This window comes from Chiloscyllium plagiosum, chromosome 24 (genome assembly GCF_004010195.1).
Source record: "Chiloscyllium plagiosum isolate BGI_BamShark_2017 chromosome 24, ASM401019v2, whole genome shotgun sequence".
Taxonomy (NCBI): domain Eukaryota; kingdom Metazoa; phylum Chordata; class Chondrichthyes; order Orectolobiformes; family Hemiscylliidae; genus Chiloscyllium; species Chiloscyllium plagiosum.
This window is the reverse complement of record NC_057733.1, coordinates 40,207,258-40,230,832: the sequence shown is the minus strand read 5'-3', so window position 1 is coordinate 40,230,832 and position 23,575 is coordinate 40,207,258. Positions and strand designations below refer to the sequence as shown.

Below are 23,575 nucleotides of genomic sequence, written 5' to 3'. Positions count from 1 at the left end.
CAAGTTACTTACTCATATCAAATCAATCCAAACAATTTGAATAAAGAATAAAGCCAAGAAAAAGTGCTTCCTGGCATCACCCATGAATGATCTAGCTCTCATTTTGAAGGCCCTTTACTCTGATCACCTGTTGAAATAGGTTTTCACCCCAATTAACCTCTTTAATCATCTTAAAACAATTCAATTAAATCACCCCTTAATCTTTTGGATCCAAAGAAATGCAAGCCTGTTCTATGTACTCATAACTTAACCATTTTGGTGAAGCTTAACTGTTTCATTCTGCACACTTCCAAGGCCAACATAACCTTGTGAAAGTATAGTGCATAGAACTGCAGAATTCTAATTGGGGTTTAAAGAAAGCTATACATAACGATATAATTTCCAAGCAATTTGCTTTTCAACCCATTTGAGATAAAGACCAACATTGTATTAACCTTGCAAAATACTTTCTGTGCCTGACTTAGTTTTACTCATATCTGTACTTAGATCCCAAATGCCTCTGCTCCTCCACCATTCCTAGTTTCACTCTATTTAGAAAATATTCTGATCTAAACGTCTTAACTCCAAAGTAGATTAACAATAAATTTTGCCAAATCACTTTTTTCTTCTAATCTTCCTTTGCATCGTTCTTCACCTATTTGTATAATTTACTGTTTCACAAAAATGTATCCGATCTTGTACACATGGTTCTCTATTCTTTGATCTAAGTAATTTATAGAGGACAATGACCAAATGCAAATCTGCTTAGGGCACCACAAGTCACATCCTATTATTTTACGTCCTATACATTTTGCCCATATTTTCTGACTCCTACCTCCAAACTGATTCTCAGCTAAAAGGACAACACATTTCCGCACTGTCCGAGTTTACCAGATTATCAACAGGTGAAAATCTGCTGGCTGAATTCCAATTCAGTCAATTTACAAAGCAACATACCACAAGGGAAAAAGGCATGTGCATTAGAAAAGAAACTTAATGGGATCATTTCCTGGGCTTGATTGTCGATTCAACCACTTGAGAGCAGTAACTGTCAGAGTTCGGAACTCACTGTCATGGATAGTGAAAACTGACAAAATAGTCAATATTTTCAGAAGATCTGCTTGCTGTATCCCTAGTCACTGGGAAAAAAACATATTTCAAACTCATGTCTTGTCACAGAATGATCTGATCTGAAGAATAGTAAAGAGTTGAGAAGCATTTATAAACCGAGTCTTCTTACACTATTTCCTGGAAGTCAGAATCTGAATTTTAAAAATGTCATATAAATCATGACCAACCTCATGACAGAAACAGTAAAATAATCGTGTTGCATTGATAACATTTTGAGTTTATCTGGATCTTTAAAACAATTATTTTATAAAAAATTATCTCATTCTCTAAGACTGTGGAATCAGAATAGACTGTACCATCATCATTGTGAGATCATTTAACAACGTAAGCAATGCAATGAAAGGGATAGGTGTCACTTCAGTTTTATCTTTGGTTAAAATTAGCTTTTGAACATATTTCTCGTCAAGTTTTTGACATTACCGGAATGAGAGCAGCATGCAGTGCGTTCTTAGTTTTAACATTTATTATATGGTCAATCTGGTCAATTCGACAAATGATGTCAGATTTTGAGCATAGTTGGCTGCAACATGTGCTCTATATAATGTTCTGCTTGTTTCAGTGTTCTAAATCCTTGATATGTATGTTTATATGAACTAGAACTACCCCATAAACAGTTCATCACTTAAAACACCTTGATCCCTGCTGCTTAGTATGTTAAGCTTTATTTTATATCACTGACTGTGATTATCAGTTGTCTTGCAATTTTTAACATTGAATGGTGTACATTGAAGCTTGGAATTGAAGGAGATGGCAGTAGATTTCTCTATCAACAAACCCATTTACCACCCCCTGAGAAAAAGAACAGGAAGTAACATCACCACAGGAAATGACATCACCAACCCAATGAAACCGAAACACATAAATAAAAAGTTGGCCATACTACCAGTGCTTCACCAGAGACTCACTGATGATGTTACCGAGTAGGGTGATGAAGCGTCTGAAAATGAGCCTTCCACCTCAGCGAGCAAACTTTCATCCAGAACCTCTACCTGAGCTATAAATCTTCTCAAAATTCACTAACATAAGACAATACAAGGCATAAAATAAACATTGCGGTCAGGCTTATAAATATTCCACAATCTAGTTCTGCCAACTGTACAGAAATGTGGTGCTGTGAAACTAAACTTCCCATATACTAAGTTTTTCACAAGGGTAGCTTAACTGGAAAAAGTGATTCAGATCTACTTGAGTTTGTGTCAAGTAGCAGAATCCACTTGGGGCTCTTAATAACCACTTTTGCCACTTGGGCATAATTCACCATGTGGAGTCATTCTCTCAAACAGTGGTGGAATTATAAAAAAGATTACACTAAGGTGTAGCAAAAATAAATACTGTGGAAAATGAATGTCTAATTCTAAGAAAATGATTCCAGCCATTTATTGCAATTCAAATATCTTTTCCCTGCTATAATTTGTAACATCATCAATCAATAGATTTTGGGTGTGGAAAAGTAGTACTGCAGCCATCATTGTTTTGCTGAATTAGAATAAATAGTTTGTGCGTCTGGACAAATGCATGAGTAGGCGGGGAGCAGAGGGATACAGATCCTTAGGATGATAGATTTCGACAGTGGATTTGGATTGACACAGGCTTGGAGGGCCGAAAGGCCTGTTCTTGGGCTGTAAATTTTCTTTGTTCTCTTTCTTTGTTCTTTGTTCACTGCAGTTAAGCAAAGAGCTATAAAGGAAACATACGACGATTAAAAAACTCAGGAGTAAATGTTCAACTGACCCCAGAATTTAGTACAAAACACATCCAACTCTATCTCTCCCACACAGTGAATCACAAATACCCACTCTCTACCTGGAACATAACAAACTCCTCTCTGCCCCAGGACTTGACACTCTCTATTTCCCTCAGTCCCTGATAAATCCACTTGCACACAGGACCCAGCACCAACCACCCCATTATCGCCACTGAACAGAACAAATTCCAGCTATCCCAGAATCCCAGCACTCTGTCTAACCCCAGGTCCCAACAGCACCTCCTCCACTGCCACTAGACCTGCCCTCCAGATGCAACAATCCCCGTCTTCCCTCGTACTCGACCATACCCTGGTCGAAACAGCAGAGCTGTTTCCTGTGTATGTTATATCTGGTGCCCTGCAATTTCAAGAATCCAGCAATGTGAGCGAACTTTGGTGCTATTCCTCTTGCAAGACAATTTTTGATCACTATTTCAATTAAGATAAATTCCTTTTTTGATTTTACATAAATAATTGCAACATTACTTGAGAGGTTTTTTCAAATGAAATAATGGTGCAATCATACTAGACGCAGAACTACAGAATTGTTATAGAGCAGAAGTTGTTCACTCATTTCAATTTGTCTGTGCTAAATCAGATTGAGCATTATCATTGAATGTCATCCTCCTCCATTTTCCCCATAATCCTGAATATTGTTTCCAGCACACTTCCTGACAATGCATTCGAGACCCTAATTACTCACAGTGTGAACAAGATATTTTTCATATCCCATTTGCTTGTTTTGCGAACTGCCTTATATCTGTTCACTGTCATTCGAGATCTTCTATGCGAGTGTTTTGCTAAATACTGTGCTGGTCCTTCCTCATTAACCCAGACTTTCCATGCATCCATTCATTCTACCCTGAATAATTAGTTCAAGAAATGTTGCCACTGCTGAAGTTAAACTGACTGACCTGTAATTAATAGATTTGCAACATTTTTTGGACAAGGTTGCTACATTTCCAATTCTCCAGTCCCCATGCACAACCCCTAAGCACAAGGAAGAATGCAAACGTATCTTAGTGTCTCTACAATGTTCACTCTCACTTCCTTCAATATGCTTGGATACATCTCATCTGGTCCCAGTGTCTTATCAATTTGAGGTCTCAACAACCTATCCAAAACTTATCTCCAATGAATTTTAAAGCATTCTAGTGTCTGCATTACCTTCTCTGTCACCATGGCCTGGGCAGCATTTCCTTCCTCAGTAAGAATAGATCCAAAGTATTCATTTAACATGCCCCTGCTTCCATATATAAATCAACTTTCTGAGATGAAATATTTACCTTTGATGTTAATCTGAAACTGCTTCATATTAATTGTAGATTTATCGTGTTAAATGTAAAAGTCCAATTTGATTTCAGAATGGAGTGAAATAAGATAATTCACCAAAGGTTTCAGACACAGCTAAAAATTCTCAAGGTAAAATCATAACTGTACAATTTCCCAAAGAGGTGGGAATATCGGGTATATTGAACATGCTTGCATTCTTACTATTGTAACCTTACTTCCACACTATGCTTCTCTTGAATGTATTTTTTGCTAGATACACGTTGTGCCGAGCTTTAAAAATCAAAACATGTTATTATAGTGTGTGATCAGTCGCAAGGTGAAACTAATTTCAATTTGTTCTCTTTTTCTATTAAGCAAGCTTCAAAAGATTCTTTTTTTGAAAAGATCTACAACCAACACAGACAATCATATTTTTCCCGCTGCTTAGAAGTTGTATGGCCTCATCAAGAACACAAAACCTTTCCAAGCCCATGTCCTGGTCAGACTAAAGTACAAATACGGAGACACAGACTGTACAAACAATATGGCAAAGTCTTGCTGCTTTACTGCTTTTCTGCAAGTGCAACACGCCTCTTCTGTCAGCACACCACATGCTTCCAGACCAGACAGCTTTTGTTTGGCTTCTCTGCTTGATCACATAGTGTGTGCAACCATGTGACTTTTTGAGCCAATTTGCTTTTAATTCCCAAATGAGATGAGTCTGAATGCAACAAAGAATTCTATATACTACAACCTCGCAAATATGTTGAAAATATAGTTACAGTAGGGATACGCCAGTTACAATTTTCAGCTAATTTTTTTGGACTCAAATCCAAAAGTTCAATGGTAACAAATGTTGAAAATTCAGACACATGAAATGAAACGTTTTGAGCGCATAAAGCAAAAACGGCAACAATTTTCCACATATACGACGTCTTCAATATAGAAAAAGAAACTTTCAAAAAGTTCCAACAACTGGATATTAAGAAAAGGAAAGGTTAGGATTGGAAGACTAGCAGTTTATGAAGAGATGGGCTTTAAAGACGGCCTTAAAATAATAAAACAGTCTTCCGTGCCACAACAGAAAGAGGGCAGTCAGGGAAGAGTTAAAAATAATGAAAGGTGCAAATTGAAGATAGGCATATAAGTCTGTCTACGAGATAAAGTGGCCATAGTCCTCGCAGAACGTAGAGCTGCCCTCTCATCAGAGAGAGATTACTGGTCTGGTTTAACTTGAGGGTCATCATACAACAAGCAAGGGGAGAGGGGGAGAATGAGAATCCTATGTGGTAACCTCACCCAGTGTGGGATTGCTGTTGGCATTACTCTGCATTGCAAACCAGTCATCCAGTCATCTGAGCTAACCAGACTTCACAAAGCAATGTTATCTTAAATTAAATTAATAGTTAGTACAGGTCTTCTCAATATCCAGCAGGAGAAAAACTGCAGCACATCCAAATTTGGATATTGCACAAGCTGCTTCAGTGCAGAAACAAGAAGAGTTGAGAAAGATGGCAGTGAGGTAAAACAGGAAGACCATGGGTGAATGTGTAGGAGCTGGATGCAGTTCTAATTCATGACTGCCATACCAATTTTCTCTGCATGCTTGCAAGGAATTGTCTAGTCAAAATTAGTTTGAGGTTCAACTATACTCCACATATTTAGCATCACATCAGATTTTCATAGAATAGAATCCCTTCAATGTGGAAACAGACCCTTCAGTCCCCAACAACCCTCCAAAGATTAAGCCACCCAGATCCATTTCCCTATTAGTCTGCATTTACCCCCAAACTAATATACATCCCCCTGAACACTATGGACAATTTAGCATGGTCAATTGACCTAACCTGCACATCTTTAGATTGTGGGAGGAAACCCACACAGACACAGGGAGAATGTGCAAACTCCACACAGACACAGGGGGAATGTGCAAACTCCAGACATCCAGTTGCCCAAGGTTGGAATCAAACCCAGGTCCCTGGCACTGTGAGGCAACAGTGCTAACCACTGATCCAGCATGTCACTGAAGTGTAAGTAGACTACAAAGGCTTAAAATCATTCCAAAATGAAATGGAGTAAGGCCATTCATCAAAGGATTCAGTCATAATGAAGCTATAAAATTGTCAGGGTAAAATCTCTACCTTTCTGAGCACTGACCTGAAAAAAAAAGCAATCTTATATAAATACATCTTTTTTGAACAATAATACAGTTTATTCCTTTTAAGTGTGCTTGCAATTCGGCTCAACTCCAGAGTCAAGAACAAGCGTGGGACAACATACAAGAGTTATATTTAAAGCTAGAATACCCCATAGATATGGAATGCAAAAGAAATGTTTTTTTAAAATGTACATCATTTTGAAGTCTGCTGTGGATGTCACATGGGTGCATGAACAAACATCAGTCCTGTTATCGGAGACAGGCCATATATAAGCTATTGTGAAATAGAAATTGCATCCCTGCTTGAGTAAGTTAAAAACACAATCTCAAGCTTCGTGTAAAACAGTTTGGCAAAATCCATAAAATCATAATAAAATTCCCCCACACACAGTTCACTCCTGTAAAAGATTTCTGTTCTCTCTAGCGCACAGTTGATGCATTTCCCATTAGATATGGACAGTGTAAAATCTCCTCAGTAAAGCTTTAATAGAGATTCTCTGCAGACCTCAAGGCACCGCTTCCCTGTCAACAGTTTGATGAAACTCAATCACTTTCTGCTGAACTTTTGTGCAGACAATGTGAAATTTTATACCGTATTAATCCACTCATCAATGTAGTAATTAGCTTATTCAAGTGGTCTTTGGCTGGTTTAAGTCAATAGCCCCTGCTGGCAAGACTGGTTGTGGTCAGACTGGGTTGCTCAGTTGATAGGCAATTTATTGCACTTCTTGACAGAAGCTTCACTAACTAAGGTCACAAGAGAGTCCAGTGTGTCAGGGTTCTGCATCTGTTTTCCACTTGCAGCTATAAACTAGTGAAAGTCTTTCAAGTTTTAGTCATATTTTATGTGTACTTCATTCTGTATACTGACCATAGCTTTCAACCCCTGGCCCAGCAAATGTGGCAAGCTATTTTGTAAAAAATGTTAAGCAAATAAATATACTGTGGAAGTTTCTGCACAGGAGGAGAAGTAACATGCCATTCCTGTGATCTATGCTACATATCTGACAGTCACACACAACATGAGAAGCAAGATGTTATGTTTGCTTTAAGGCTTTCAGCAAATGACCACAACAATGTACAAAAATGAATTAATTTAAAATAAAGACTTGAAAAATTCAAAATTCATTATATGCGCCCACATACTTGTTAAGTAATGAAAGTGATAGAACAAAAATTATTCAAAAATGCAAAGCAGTTGGTTGAATTTGGAAAGAGATAGGATTTGTCTTAACATAGAATGGAATGTTGATCAAACAGAAACTGTAGATAATGAAAGTGACAATGTAAGGTAAACTTGCCATAGTGCCAGAGGACCATAGGACTGCTCTCTCGTCATAGGAAGGGTACAAGGAAAGGCCTTGTACCTGAAGAAGGGCATGTGCCCGAAACGTCGAATCTTCTGTTCCCTAGATGCTGCCTGACCTGCTGTGCTGTTCCAGCAATAAAGTTTCAACAAGGAAAGGTCAACAAAACCACCGAATCTCACAATATATATATTTTTAGAAGTTCATTGCAGTGCAATAGTTTAAGCACATGAATTGAATCTCCCTTCAGATTAGCAATTAATACTCTGATGTTCGCAATCTTTTATGCTTTACAAATCAACGCTAACACTACATCGGTTTCCCACTGTTGGTTGAGGTTAGCTGACCTCGTGGTTAGTCTAATTTTGTGAAGAAACCAATCTGTTTACATTATAGATCTACACCTTATCAACACTGAATAGTTCATATCAGCGCTAAAAACAGAACATTCCACTCCAACGATCATACCTAGTGCTATCATTTTTTCATTAGATTTCCTATCTTCAGCATAACCAATGCAAGCCAAATTCTTCCTAATGTTCCCAGCTGATAGGTTTTTCATTGGAAGTAAAAATCACGCCATTGAATTGTTAAATCTGGAGTTTTATAAAGTGGTGCAGTAGTTTCAATGAGAAATCCCTGCTTGTCATAATGGAAAGTAGGTTGAAAGGACAGAGTTTAGTTAAGGCTTTGATATGAGTCATTAAAATTAGTCAGCACACACAGAGGAAAAAGAACTTGAGAAAATTTTTTTTAAAGAATGGTCTGAACCTCTTTAGCAGCCCAATGAGTATACTGAAAACCTATTGCAATGTTAACTTGGTTCCTTTAAACTTTAGTTTTATTATTAAATAGCATTTAAATCATTTTTAATTGCAAAGCCTACAGTCTGTGTTGATTTTTCTAATATTTTAGAATGGTCTTGAACAAGTGATATGGCAAAATATGTAATTATGATTTAAAATGAATGAGTGATAATATCCCAAAAATTAAAATACAATGGGAACCTTTCAGTTACTAGTTGAGTACTGAAAGGATCTGTTTTGGGGTCACTACTGTTTGTCATTTTTATAAATAACCTGGATGAGGGCATAGAAGGATGGGTTAGTAAATTTACAGATGACACTAAGGTCAGTAGAGCAGTAGATAGTGCTGAAGGGTGTTGCAGGTTACAGAGGGACATAGATAAGCTGCAGAGCTGTGCTGAGAGGTGGCAAATGGAGCTTAATGCAGAAAAGTGTGAGGTGATTCACTTTGGAAGGAGCAACAGCAATAAAGAGTACTGAGTTAATGATATGATTTGGAGATGCCTCAACAATCACCTGATGAAGGAGCGGAGGTCGGAAAGCTAGTGCTTCCAATTAAACCTGTTGGACTATAACCTGGTGTTGTGGGATTCTTAACTTTGGGCTAATTATAAGATTCTTGGTAGTGTAGATGAGCAGAGAGATCTTGGTGTCCACGTAGATAGATCCGTGAACGTTGCCAGCTAGGTTGATAGGGTTGTTAAAAAGGCATGCGGTGTGTTAGCTTGTATTGGTAGAGGGATTGCGTTTCGGAGCCATCAGGTAAAGTTACAGCTATACAGAACTCTGGTGCGGCTGCATTTGGAGTATTGCCTACAGTTCTAGTCACCGCATTATAGGAAGGATGTGGAAGCGTTGGAAAGGGTTCAGAGGAGATTTAATAGGATGTTGCCTGGTATGGACGGAAGGTCTTATGAGGAAAGACTTGAGGCTGTTTTCGTTAGAGAAGTTGAGAGGTGACTTAATTGAGACATATAAGATAATCAGAGGGTTAGATAGGGTGTACAGTGAGAGCCTTTTTCCTTGGATGGTGATGTGAGCATGAGGGGATATAGCTTTAAATTGAGGGGTGTTAGATGCAGGAAAGATGTCAGAGGTAGTTTCTTTACTCAGAGTAGTAGGGGACATGGAATGCTCTGCCTGCAACAGTAGTAGACTCACCAACTTTAAGAGCATTTAAATGATCATTGGATAAACATATGGATGAAAGTGGAATAGTATAGGTTAGATGGGCTTCAGATTGCTTTCACAGGTCGGTGCAACATCGCGGGCCAAAGGGCCTGTACTATGCTGTAATGTTCTATGTTCTATGTTTTATGTTCTGTGTTCTATCACTGTTCTTTTTGTTTTTTTTTAATTAAAGCAGTGTTCCAGCTTTTCTAGCAATTTCTCTTTTTGTTATTATTGGTTGGATTCATGCCAGTCCGGATACAGAATTTTGCTTCTCTCTCAGCCTCCTTCTCAAACTGTTCTGCTTATGTCATGCTTACATCATCACTGATTTACATTAACCCGGGGATGCATTGGAACTCACTGCCTGATTACATGATAGAGGCAGAAATCCTTATTACACTTAAAAGAACACTTTTATATGTGAGGGTGACATGCTGGCTCAGTGATGCGCAATGCTGCTGCGCAGGATGAGGGATTGGGGTTCAATTCCAGCTTTGGGTGACTGTCTGTGTGGAGTTTGCACCTTCTCCCTGTATCTGTGAGGATTTTTGCTGGGTACTCCACTTTCCTCCCACAGCCCAAACAAGTGTGTGTTAAGTAAATGCTAAATTGCCCTGTAGTGTGCAGGCGAGGTCATGGTAAATGTTGGCTTGTGTGGCTACAATAGGTCTGTGTGTGATGCTCTTTGGAGGGTCAAGGCAGGCTCAATAGGCAAAGTGGCCTCTTTTTGTGTTGTAGGGATTCTATACTTCTCCTAGAATTGCCTTCACATACTAAGTCACAGACTATGATTTAGACTGGGTGGGAATTAGACTGAGTGATCATGATCATGAAGGACTGAATGATTTATTTCTGTATTGAACATCTGTCTATGCTTCCAAACTTTGATACAAGAGATTCATTTTCATTACATTCAGCCTCATTGAATAATAAGTTTTATCAATTCTCAGTCACTGGAAGAGATATTTTAATGAGGAAAATCACTTCAAGACAAACAAAAGAGCTTTAGCTTTAATTTAAAGCATTTAGCTTTCTCAAATGCAAGATCACCTCTATTCACAAGTAATAAACAACAATGCTGGCAATCAATGTCCTGTCCTGATATAACCTGCTCCAAAACCAGATCAGTCTTATAATCTTCTAGGTTGTCTGGTTTCCTCCATTTCATTTCATTTACAATTTGATTTCCATCACACCACCACTGCTTGCTGTTCATTCAGCTGCCATTGCTCGAAATCTCATGAATTTGCTTCCTAAACCCCTTTGACTCTTATTCTGTCCTAAGATGTTCCTCAAAAACTCATTCTTTGTCCAAATGTTTGGACACCTATACTAAGATCTTGCTGCTAAAATTTAGTTGTTAACACTCCCATGTAATGACATGAAATGCTTCACCAAATTAAAAATTCAAAATACAATGTTGTGTTTCATTATAAAAAGCTTAGGCTAATACATAAACTGATTATGATGTTCTTATTGACAAAGAAATCATATGTGGCACCCTCTCTATAATATGACTTCTTAGTCACTGACAAAATAAAATGATTTCTGGACAAGCTAGTAACTGAATAAATATCCTAAGCTGAATGACATTGGTGGAACACCAACGATTTTTGACAATAAGACCTCAATTCTGACTGGTCATAGTTTTTAGAACAAATATTTAAACACATGCTTCAATGCCACTACCAAAGGCATGGTTTTTACGTTGTCACGCAGAAGAGAGAAAAAAACAGATTTGCTGTTCCAAGTTATGAATATGTCCAAAGAATGACTGTGCTTTTTCCATCAGAACAAGCTTTCCAAAGGTTTTTGGCCTGATCGTTCATTTGTTTGCAAAGTTATGAATCAGTGATCAGGAACAGACTGTACACATTAGAAATAACATACAATTAAATTTATGTGATATCAAACCTAAATATTTAGTGCAGGCACACAGTTCCACTCTCTAAATTAGTAAAATGTTTGGGGTCTGCACATTGCTGTAACCCTAATGCACAATACACTACATAAAAGCAAATTCATCAATAAAAATGATGCTCCAACTGAAAAGTGATTGGATAGGATTTAATAAAATTGTGTCTTTGCCTCACTTGAGAAGTGCTGGAGCTTCCTGGGATATGACTCAAGGTAATTTCCTATCTCTGCCCATTTGAAACCTAACTTGACGACACATCTCAAAGAAAGAATTACTCACATTTATATGGTGCCTATCACCCAACTCATAATGTCCCAAAACAACTTAAGACTGATTAAGTAGCTTTGAAGTGTAGTCCCGTGTTCTAAAGTAGAAAACACAGCAGCTAAGTTGTGAAAATTAAGCTCTTGCAACCAGCAGTGTGACAATGATCAGTAAATGTGTTTTAGTAATATTGTTTGAAACATTAACATTGTTCAGGACACCAGGAAGAGCTGGTCTACTCAGTCATAGAGTCATAGAGATGTAAAGCACAGACCCTTCAGTCCAACTCATCCATGCTGACCAGATGTCCTAACCTAATCTAGTCCCATTTGCCAGCATTTGGCCCATTTTCCTCTAAACCCCTCCTATTCATATGCCCATCCATTTGTCTTTTAAATGCTGTAATTGTACCAGCCTCCACCACTTCCTCTGGCAGCTCATTCAATACACACACCACCCTCTGTGTGAAAAAGTTGCCCCTTAGGTCCCTTTTAAATCTTTCCCCTCTCACCTTAAACCTATGCCCTCCTGTTCAGGACTCCCCCACCCCAGGGAAAAGAATTTGTCTATTTATCCTATCCATGCTCCTCATGATTTTATAAACCTCTGTAAGGTCTTTTTCGATATGTGCCGTAGAAACTAAGGAGGCTAATGACCATGAGTTTATCATCTCATCTGAAGGATGGCACATCTAGCTGCGTAGTATTCTTTCAGTATTACACTGATATATTGAGTGAAGCATTGATCTCTCGATTATAATTTGTGACTGAATAACATAACAATCTGAGACAGGGAAAATCATTGCAAGGGTTCTCCTCAAGCCTTTCCTTCAAGCGACTGAGGAACTCCTTCCTGACACAGTACAGTTTTCTCCCATCGAATGATATAACAGACATGTTTATCACTGCATGGCAAATTTAAGAAAGTTCTAACAAACAGCATCAACCATGGCTTTTCTCAACCTTATGTAAGTCGTTGACTCTTCACTGACGTATGATGGATCCTCCCTGCAGTTCATCATGGTGGAAGTTCCATCTGGGAAATTTGTCACCACCATGCTCTTTCCTGGTAGTGGTCTAGAGGGCCTGATTGGTCTAGTGTCATAAGGGAAAAACGCAAGATGGTCTAGCGTTTGTGTCCCATATAAAATGTAGCACATTGCATGATAATAGTGAGGTACACGTTATATCATTACAGTCAACATTGTTACTGAGACAATGAGGCAGACCTCAATGTTCAGTCTTTAATTAGCGGGGCTCTATCAAATTCTTTTGTGTGGGATTTCCACCCTCAGTGGGCCTGATTTGCCCTTACATTACAAGATCAAAGCTTATAAGAGCAAATAGCTGGATAGAGAAAACAGAGAAATTATGGAAAGAGTGTTTCCAATTGCAGGGGTGAGGGTGTCCACAAATTATAAAAGGGAGCAGATGGTAGTTAAGTGGTGGAAGGACAATAGTGGTCAAGGAGAAGATTGGTTGAGGGTTTATGGGGAGACAAGGTAAGGGTTACAGTCTACTTTGTTCGATAATCACTTCTGGCCAACCAGCAGTTCTGTAAAAGCATTCAACTTTTTTCTTCAGATACTTTTCACTTCCTTTCAGCTGCTGAGTTTCCCAAAGCCCAGAAAACCAAGTTACCTGTCGTTAGTGTGACAAATCTAATCTAAAAATGTTTAAATATATTATTGTTACTATTATTATTATTTGGGAATGTGGGTTGAAAAATGCAGGTAAATGAGTTTTTGGTTTTCATTTCAATACAGGTTATTTTCTTTAAGGGTCAGAAACCTATTTTGTTTTAGAAGTTGCTCCTGGGGCCAAACAGCCTATTCTTGTTCCCTATTTCTTATAAAACAGTATTTCCAAGATGTGATTTAAGCTAAATTCCCAACAATCCACTTGGTGAAACAATTGCTGAAGTGTTTACTAGTTTAGGATTTATGACACACAGAGAGACCAATAGACAGGGCCTATAAGCAGATCCAGCTTGTAGAGAAATGATTCATGCCAGTTTAGTTCTGGTATTCTCCAGGCCATCAGAGCAGGAAAGAAGTCTTTTGTCATTTTAGCAGTCCAAGTGGATAGGGTGGGGAAAAGCTCTGAATTTTCTTCGAGTTTTGTGAGTTAACACATGTCCATGTCTTGTGGAGAGGACGTAACAAAAAGAATCACAGAGTCACAGATTCATAGAATTACACAGCATGGAAACAGACCTTTTGGTCCAACCAGTCTGTGCTGACCAGGTTTCCTAAACTGAACTAATCCCATTTGTCTGCATTTGGCCCATATCCCTTTAAATCCTTCCAATCCACATACCTGTCCAAATGTCTTTTAAATTATGTAGTTGTACCTGCCTCAACCACTTTCTCAGGCACCTTGTTTCACATATGAACCACCTTCAGAGTGAAAAAGTTGCCCCTCGGGTCCCGTTTAAATTTTTCCCCTCTCACCTTAAACCTATGCACTCTAGTTTTGGACTCCTTTACTCTGGGGAAAAGACCTTCACTATTCAACTTATCTGTGCTCTTTGTAATTTATAAACTTCTATAAGGTAACCCTTCCTACAGTCCAGGGAATAAAGTTCCAGCCTCTCCTTACAATTCAACCTTTCAGTCTCAGTAACATCCTTGTCATTCTTTTTTGCACACTTTCCAGTTTAATAACATCTTTCCTATAGCATGGTGACCAGAATTGTACACAGTACTCCAAATGTGGTCTTACCAATGGCTTGTATAGCTATAATGTGATGTCCCAACTCCTGTACTCAATGCTCTGACCGATGAAGGCAAGCATACCACCTTCTCCACCTTGTCTACTTGTGATGCCACTTTCAAAGAACAATGAAAATGTGTCCCTAGATCTCCCTGTTTGATAACACTCCCCAAGGCCCTACCATAAGTCTTGCCCTGGTTTGTCTTACCAAAATGCAACACCTCGCATTTATTTGCAATTCCTCAGCCCATCTGGCAAATATGCAGAAATTTGCAAAAGAGAACTGCTTGCAACCATGTCAGCTGAGTGAGAAAACTTAAAGTGAGGAACAAGAGTTTTACCTCACTGCAACTGAGTGTCTATAAAAGATATTGCTTGGAAAAAGAATGCTTTGCCCAGTGGGAATGTCATAGCTTCTGAAGTTTAACTGAGGCGTGATTATTGCTTATTGCAAACTAAATCTGTCTTTTTCCTATTTATGGCAAGTTCTTTCCAAATTGTCTTATATTTAACTTTCTTTTTTTTTCCCTTTCTTTTGTATAATAAGTTTATAATCTTTTATTAAAAGTACTTTGGCAATCTCATATAATTATGTTCAGTGACTGAACACGACAGTAACCAATTTACAAAAATAAAACATATGGTTTACCAAGCCAGGTTTCACCATGGGATTTGGCTTCTCCAGCCTTAACTTCAGCTGGGATCATTAAATTATCAACAGAAATTAATGCTATTGAGGTTCAGGCAGACAGTTTCATTGCAATATTTGAATGGTAAACATGATTGACCCAGAAGTGGCCAAGTCGGCACAGATTCAGTTCTTCTTGCAATATTTTTGCATCTTAGCCTCTTGCATAACCTCAGCCCACAAAAACAGATTCAGTGCAATATTTCAGCAGGAGCAAAATGTGTATCCAAAGATATTTTAGCAAAAATGACTGTGACCTAATTAGATTGTCAGAAGCGATCATAATAAAACAGCATCCCAGATATGCTAAAACAGGAAAAAATGTCATTAGCTCCACTCTTAGGGTTGGATCAGAAAAGTGTGGCTCCATATCAGAGCTTGGGCACACAGTTGATACTCCAGTGCAGTACCAATGATTCAGTGCATGGCGCTGTGAGAACATTGCTTTGTAAACTGGCTGTTGAGTTTACTTACACAAACACCGGTCTCTGCACTCTTGACAAATAATTAATTTTATGAAGTGTTTGGAGCCATGTTGGTATTGTAAAACACGACTTAATTCAAATATTATTTAATCTCAATGCATGCTACTTTTCTGTCAGTGTGCTATCAGATATACCCTGACTTACATCTCATGGAGATGCCAAAATTGTTAGCCAATCTTTGCTAATCTCAAAAATCTATTCCTATAGCAACTAAATATTTACACTAACAAATACATGAGAGAACAACATTTCATTGCAGATTAGTGTTCCTGATAATCTAGTTACAGTAATATTTTATTGCAGTTTCACCAGTGAAGCTTTGGTGCAGGCTCGAAGAGCAGAATGGCCTACTCCTGCACCTATTGTCTATTGTCTAAATCAGATGGACTTGGTACCAACTTTCATATCCAAGGAGCACAGCACATAAATAGGCAACCCAATGATAATTCTGTATTACAAGCAACTTTCCCAACAAATGCTTTTCTACTATGATATTCTGTCTGCCTCAGACAAAAATAAGAACAAGATAGTACTAAATGATGTTTGGGTGGATAGTTTGCTTGCAAGGACACCAAAGTTGTGGCATGGTTTATTTTGGCCAGGTAATCCCTTATTTCACGAAACACACTTTGGCAGCTCTTCCCAATTGTGCAGCTTCTACCACAATGAAGAAAAAGTACAGTTTATAAACAGGAACACCTCCACCTCCAAGCACACTCTGAACTCTCACTCAATCTTGTTTTAGAAGTATTAAATGCTGTCTCTCAGGAAATAATGTGATTAACCTATAAGGGTGCTATTTAATTATTTCCCATTTATCCCTGACTGGCTTTAATGTTACTCGGATTCCTTGCTGCAATATTCAGACAAATGCTGCCTTTGTGGTCAGCACTTTTTCCAACTGTTTGGGCCAAAGTTCTAGTGAGATCTGTAATGCAATAGCCCTGCAGGAACTCAAACCAAGAATGAGTAACTTGGTTATAGGTAAATAAGTGTATTTTGATAATCCTTACAACAACGCTATCCATTTGCTGATGATTGAGAATAGGTCAATGAAGTAGTTACTGGTCGTAATCATCTTGTTATTTGGGAATTAGAAAGAGTCGAAAGTAACTTTCCACATGATTGTGTAGTTGTCAATGTTATAGCTGCACTGGCCAATGGTGCAGATAGTTCTGGAACATGTTTCCAGTACTATAGCTGGGATGCTGACAGGAGTCATATCTTTGTTGTATCCAGTATGTTCAATGATTTTTTTTAATACCACGTGGACTGAACCAATTTTGGTGAAGATTTGGAGATGCCGGTGTTGGACTGGGGTGTACAAAGTTAAAAATCACACAACACCAGGTTATAGTCCAACAGGTTTAATTGGAAGCACACTAGCTTTCGGAGCGACGCTCCTTCACCTGATGACAATCACCCGATGAAGGAGCGTCTCTCCAAAAGCTAGTGTGCTTCCAATTAAACCTGTTGGACTATAACCTGGTGTTGTGTGATTTTTAATTTTGGTGAAGGTTAACATTGCTGATAGTGGAGACTTCAAGACGGACCTTACATTTGGCATTTCCAAATGAAAATTGTTACAAATGCCTGAAATCAGAAGGGGTGGATTCTTAGAGGGATGCAAATATATTGAAAGCAGATTAGAGAAGGTTTTCTAAAGAGTACCTGCAATAGACAGATTGCCGTATGAGGAATTATTAACTGGATAGACTTACACCTGCTGTGGTTCAGAAGACTAAGAGGTGACTCAGTAGTTGAAACATACAAAATCCTGAATAGTCCTGACAGTGTGCATGTGTTGTACTATGGGAGATTCTAGAACTAAAAGGCAATGGTTACACATTTAAAGGGTTGTGAATCTTTGACACTCTCTTCCTGAAAGGTAATGAAGGCAGAATCTTTAAATATTTTTTGGTGGGGGCAGGGGGAATATGTTGATTTTTGCCAAACAAGTGTGTGAGATATATCAGGGGAGCAGGCAAGAATATAGAGTAATCAGATCAGGTACAATCTTATTAACTGGTAGAGTAGGTTTGATGATGACCAAGTGGCCAACGCTTGCTCCTAACTTATGCATTCATATGTATGTCTATACTAGACCTTTTCAGAGAGCATTAAAAAACTATCACATGGTGGGTTAGACTAAGAAAACAATGATAGGCCTATTCTCCTACAGAACATTAATGGACCTTGCATATTTTACTCAGGAACTCCTTGAAGAAAGAGGTTTAGTCATCAAGTGAACCTGTTGGATAAAGGCAACCTGTGATAATGTCATGCCATGTACATCACTAGGGAGAGAAAGAATGTCCCTAATGTATCTGACTCTACTACCTCTGTTGGCAGGGCATTCCATGCCACCCACCGCTAGCTGAGCAAAGAACCTACCTCTGACATCTCCCCTAAACCTTCTCACAATTACCTTAAAATTATGTCCCCTCGTGATCGACATATCCTCTATGGGAAAAAAGTCTCTGGCTATCCATTCTATCTATGCCTTTCAACATCTTGTACACCTCTATGAAATCACCTCCATTCCTTCTTTGCTCTAATGAGAAAAGCCCTAACTCCCTCAACCTTTCCTTGTAAGACGTGCCCTCCTGTCCAGGCAACATCCTGGTAAGTCTCCTCTGCACCCTCTCTAAAGCTTCCACATCTTTCCTATAATGAGGTTACCAGAACTGAACACAATACAGCTGCATATTATTACAGTTGCAGAAGAGATAGCCCAAGTTCCCAAGCTTCTGGGTGAGGAGTAAGGATCTGGTTTCCTTTTTTCTTCACAAGTCCCCTTCATTGGTTACAACAAAGCTAATTTGAAAATAATCTTTTCCCTTGTGAATGCCTTTTCTCAGACCCAAATGAATTTATGTTTAAAAGAAGTCAATGTGACCGGTTAACAAAAGGGTAAGTTTATTAGTAACTGAAAGAGATAATTAACAGCACAACATGCATATCTCTCGGTTCTAACTTGCATGCAAGACCAAAAAGTTGTTAGGAAAGATACATGGATCAGTCTCTACATTCCATGAAGAGTAGACAATGAGGACTTGCTGTCTTTGCATTGGCAAATATATTGATAGCATTAATGTTAATACGTGAGTCATTGATTTTGAGATACCTGGTTCTAGATTAGTGTAGTGCTGGAAAAGCACAGCAGTTCAGGCAGCATCTGAGGATTTTACTGCTCCTCGGATACTGCCTGAACTGCTGTGCTTTTCCAGCACCACTGTAATCTAGAATCTAGTTTCCAGTAATGCAGTCCTTGTTTTTACCATTTTTGAGATACCTGGCTTGGCAGGACAGCTGTAAAGCCCTTGTGCTGTTTCTGTTTAATGCAGTTTCACTTGTCTTCTGGGTCTTGGTAAAGAGGCACAGTGGCTCAGTGGTTAGCGCTGCTACCTCACAGCACCAGGGACCTGGGTTTGATTCCAGCCTCAGTGGACTGTCTGTGTGGAATTAGCACATTTTCCCCGTGCCTGTGTGAGTTTCCTCTGAGTGCTCTGGTTTCCTCCTGCAGTCCAATGATATGCAGGCTAGGTGGATTAACCATTGGAAATGCAAGCATAAAGTCAAGGCGGGATGCTCTTCAAAGGTTCGGTGTGGGCTAAATGGCATTGCTTCCAGACTTTAGGGATTCTATGAAAGAGATTTGTTATTTCCTTTTACCTGAATCAGAGGGATAATTAATGGTTTTCTAAGCTCTGACCCTCACAACACATACATTCGCCCACTACCATTCAGTCTCGAGTTCATACAGCCTTTTAATTTCTCCTGTATTATTGAAAGAGAGAAAGACAGCTATTTCTTTGATATACATTGCTCTCTTTTCTTTTATTATGTTCACAGTATGAGACAACTCACAGGAGAGTACTGTTAAATTTGCAGTAGCTTTCTTCATTTGTCCTTCTCAATGATGCTACCTTAGCACCCATCAGGTGTGACATTCCAGGGTCTCCATCAAGGGTGGGGATAGTTCAAACAGGTCTTCCAGAAAGTCACTGCAATGCATTGTGTATCATATACACCCTTAGTTAATTTTGGCTGTATTCACTTTGCAAAAAAAATTAATAGCTCAAATGTTCATTTGTGATCCAGAGTTATGATCCCTCATCCTCGCATGAAACATTTGGCATTTTGCTTCGTATTGGTTATTTCCTCACTATCCTTCTGTTCCTGGGCCAAGAGACAACCTAACAATGACTTAACTTTTCCAGTACTGCACCTCAAAGAGGTTATATAATTCTGATCCAAGATGACATGCCCACTATCTTTCACTTCCCTCATTGTTGGTAGGCATATTTCCTCCATTCCTCAATTTAATTGCACTTTAATAATAACTTTTTCTTTTCAATTTTATTCTTTGGATGTTACCAACCTTCTCTCAGTGATGATACTGCTCAATCTTAATTGCCCTGAGATCACTCAAAACGACCTTTTAATTTGGAACTGCAGTCACACATAGATTAAATCTGCAGGAGATTACAACCTCCTTTCACTGAAGAGCATTGATGAACCATTAGATTCTTAGAACAATCCAAACCGCTTTCCTGGTTGTATTTCTAGCGACAGTCCAAAAATTATAAATTTTTACAATTTGACCAAAGTTGTGGGACATGAACAAATAGGCAAAATAAAATTGATTATTCATCCCTAGTCACGTGAAGAGTCAAGAGTATTGTGGTACTGGAGTCATACATAGGCTAAACTAGTTGAGGAAGTCAGCAGGTCATGGGTTTTTACACCAATTCATAGTTATCTTTCTTGCCAAAGGGAAAGTTTAAATCACCATGATTTCAGAAGGCAAGAGGTTGCTCTCCCAATTCAGGACGAGATGACCGCTGGTAAGATTAACTGAAGAGTCAACAAGCCTGAGGGCCAAGTTAGAGAAGGTGAGGCTCCAGCCAATAATGATTGCAGTTACTGAACACAATAGCACAATGAGGAGATATGAAAGTGACCTTCAGATTCCTAGCTGTGACTAGATATACATATCCTATACAACAATTGGCGCTACCTTTCTGGCATAATCTCAACCTGGAAATGTGGGATATGGAGAAGGATTTTCTCAAGAAATATTTGCGAGAGATCCCAGAATTTCAGTGAAATATTTATCCAGTCTAAACTCAGTTTATTGGCCCTGATTAAGGATAAAACCTTCAACCATTTGCTGCTCTAGAATCCTGTACTAAGCTGCCAACTGCAATCTGGGCACAAAAGGCAACTAGTTTTTGACCTGATGGAGCAGAGGGAACACTATTGACATAGTGAACTAAATGTTAAATGACAAAATGTCATGAAATTATAGGGTTTGGCAGCATATAATTTCAGAAGTCCATATTCCAGTCTGTTTACAATGTCTAATTACATCTCCGTAGTACCCAAAACTTTAAAAAATGCTGAGGTCAGAGAAACAGAATCTGCCTTTTATTTCAGATGATGCTATAATTAATACATTTTCAGCATAGCTGTGGTTACATGCGAAAACTGCAGAGGCACTGATTTCAACACGACTCTTCAAGGTAAAAGGGTGAACTTTTAAAATGTCAGGATTAGAAATACAATACTATAAACCACATTTCAGTGCAAAGTTTCCTTACTTATATCCTTAAATCTTTTAGTCAAGTACAACATGCCTGAGAATGTGTCAGTCATTGAATTACTGATTGCACCCTAGTTAAATATCTCCCCCATTTGGTATTAATCATCATTTCTTTAATTTAAATGACACATGTAAACATATATGTGAAGCAATATAGACCCTGGTTGAATGATGTAATCCTATAATGTGAAAGAAAATCCCAAGGATTTTAAGAAATTATTATTAATTCTTAGAACGTGAGTGTTACCAGCTAGGCCAGCAATTGTTGCTCATCCTGAAATGAGCTTGAGTCGGTGGTGAATTGCTTTCCTGAACCATGATAGTCCACATATAAAAACACACACCATAAATTTCTTTCCTGTAATAATTGTTACAGCTGAGTAGCTCCTTGCACCATTTCAAAGTGTAATTCAGAATCAACCAGGTTGTAGTGGATCTGCAATCTGCCTAACCAGATGTGATTACAGATTTACTCCCCGAAAGGATATTAGTGAATCAGACAGCATCTTTTCTTAAATAACAATCTAGCAGTTTTGTGATCATTATGAATGAAGCTTGCATTTAATTCCAGATTTGATTAATTAAACTTTAAATCTCCTCTTTCCCATCATGGGATTTGAACTTGTATCACCGGACTCAAGGTTACTTCTTCAGTAACATGTTACCATTGAAATGTGCAATGGTAGTTGGAAAGTGGAATGATAGTTGGAAAATAAAATGCCATCCCTACTATCTGTCGCGAGAGTTCACCTCCACCATCCTGACAGCAGTTTACATACCACCCCATGCGGATGTGAAGAATGCCGAAATGAAATTTACATTGCTGCAAACACTTTGGAGATGAAATTCCCCGATGCTTTATTCATCATGACCGGCAATCTCAACCATGTGACTTCAAGACGGTACTGCCAAAATACCACCAACACATCTCCTGCCCCACCAGAGGACCAAACATTCTGGGCCACTGCTACACAACCATCTAAAACCATCCCACCCCCCACACTTCAGAAAATCAAATCACTGATTTCCTTCTCCCAGCTCACAAGCAGAAGTTGAAACAGGAAGGCCCTTCACAGAAGGCAGACACAATGCTGGTCCTAGGCTGTGGAAGACCAACTCTGGGACTGCTTGGAATCACTGGACTCGACCTAATGCAAGTACCCAATGGAAAACATAGACGAGTGCGCCACCACTGTCACGGAATTCATTAGCATATGTGTAGAGGACAGCGTAACAAAGAAGTCAATCCAAGTGATCCCCAACTGTCAACCTTGGATGAACCAGGAAATCCAATCCCTACTGAAGGTCAGATAAGGAAGCATCCTAGTCAGATGACCCAGACTAATACAGGAAATCCAATATGACTTCTGCAAAGTCATCAGGGATTCCTGGAGGCAGTACTGGACTAGGATAGAGGCCCAAACCAACAAAACAGTCTCCCGCCACCTATGGCAAGGCCTAAACAACATTGCAGGACAAAATGAAGCAGAGCTAGATAACAGACACAGACATATCCCTCCCTGAGGCACTCAATGCTCTCTGTGTTTGGTTTGAGCAGAATGCCTTCGGTGACACCCACCCTGAAAGCCATGGACTCACCTGTTCCCTCAATCACCCCTGAAGACATCAGATTACCTTTCCTAGGAGTCAACCCAAGGAAAGCGGCAGGCCAGGACAGTGTCCCCTGCCAAACATTAGATTCTGTGCAGACCAACTGGCGGAGGGACTCACTGACATCATCAACCTCTCCCTCCTACAAGCCGAATCCCCCACCTGCTTCAAGAAGACCACCACCATCCCAGTACCTAAGAACATACATGCAATGTGCCTTAATGACTACTGCTCAGTGGCTCTGACCTCCACAATCATGAAATGCTTTGAAAGGCTGGTCATGGCTCCCATCAACTCTAGTCTCCCAGCCAGCCTCAATTCCTCACAATTTGCCTTAAGCGTTAAGTTCCTATGAGTGAGGATAACCGGCAAGCTGTCTTGGACTTCCCATGTAGATGCAATGGTCAAGAAGGCACAATAATACCTCTTCTTTCTCAAGCAGTTCAGGAAATTTGTCATGTCCATAAGGACCCTCACCAACTTCTACAGCAGCACCATTGAAAGCATACTGTCCAGGTGCATAATGGCCTTGTATGGCAACTGCTCTGCCCAGGACAAAAGATTGTGTGCACAGCCCAGATCACCGTGGAAGCCAACCTTCCATCTTTGGATTCCCACGGCCTGTTGCCACGGAAAGGCTGCCAACATCATTGAAGACCAATCCCAGCCCAGTAATGATCTCCTACAACCTCTTTCATCAAGCACGAGATACAGAAG

General features: G+C 39.2%; 1 long non-coding RNA gene across 1 annotated transcript in view; it reads right to left on the bottom strand.

The window, feature by feature from the left end:
• Positions 1-2,711: 2,711 nt before the first annotated feature.
• Positions 2,712-23,575, bottom strand: part of LOC122561929 — a 33,304-nt gene continuing 12,440 nt past the window's right edge. Inside the window, exon 3 of the long non-coding RNA XR_006315157.1 lies at positions 2,712-2,787. This is a non-coding gene — a long non-coding RNA (uncharacterized LOC122561929). The remainder of the gene's footprint in view (positions 2,788-23,575) is intronic.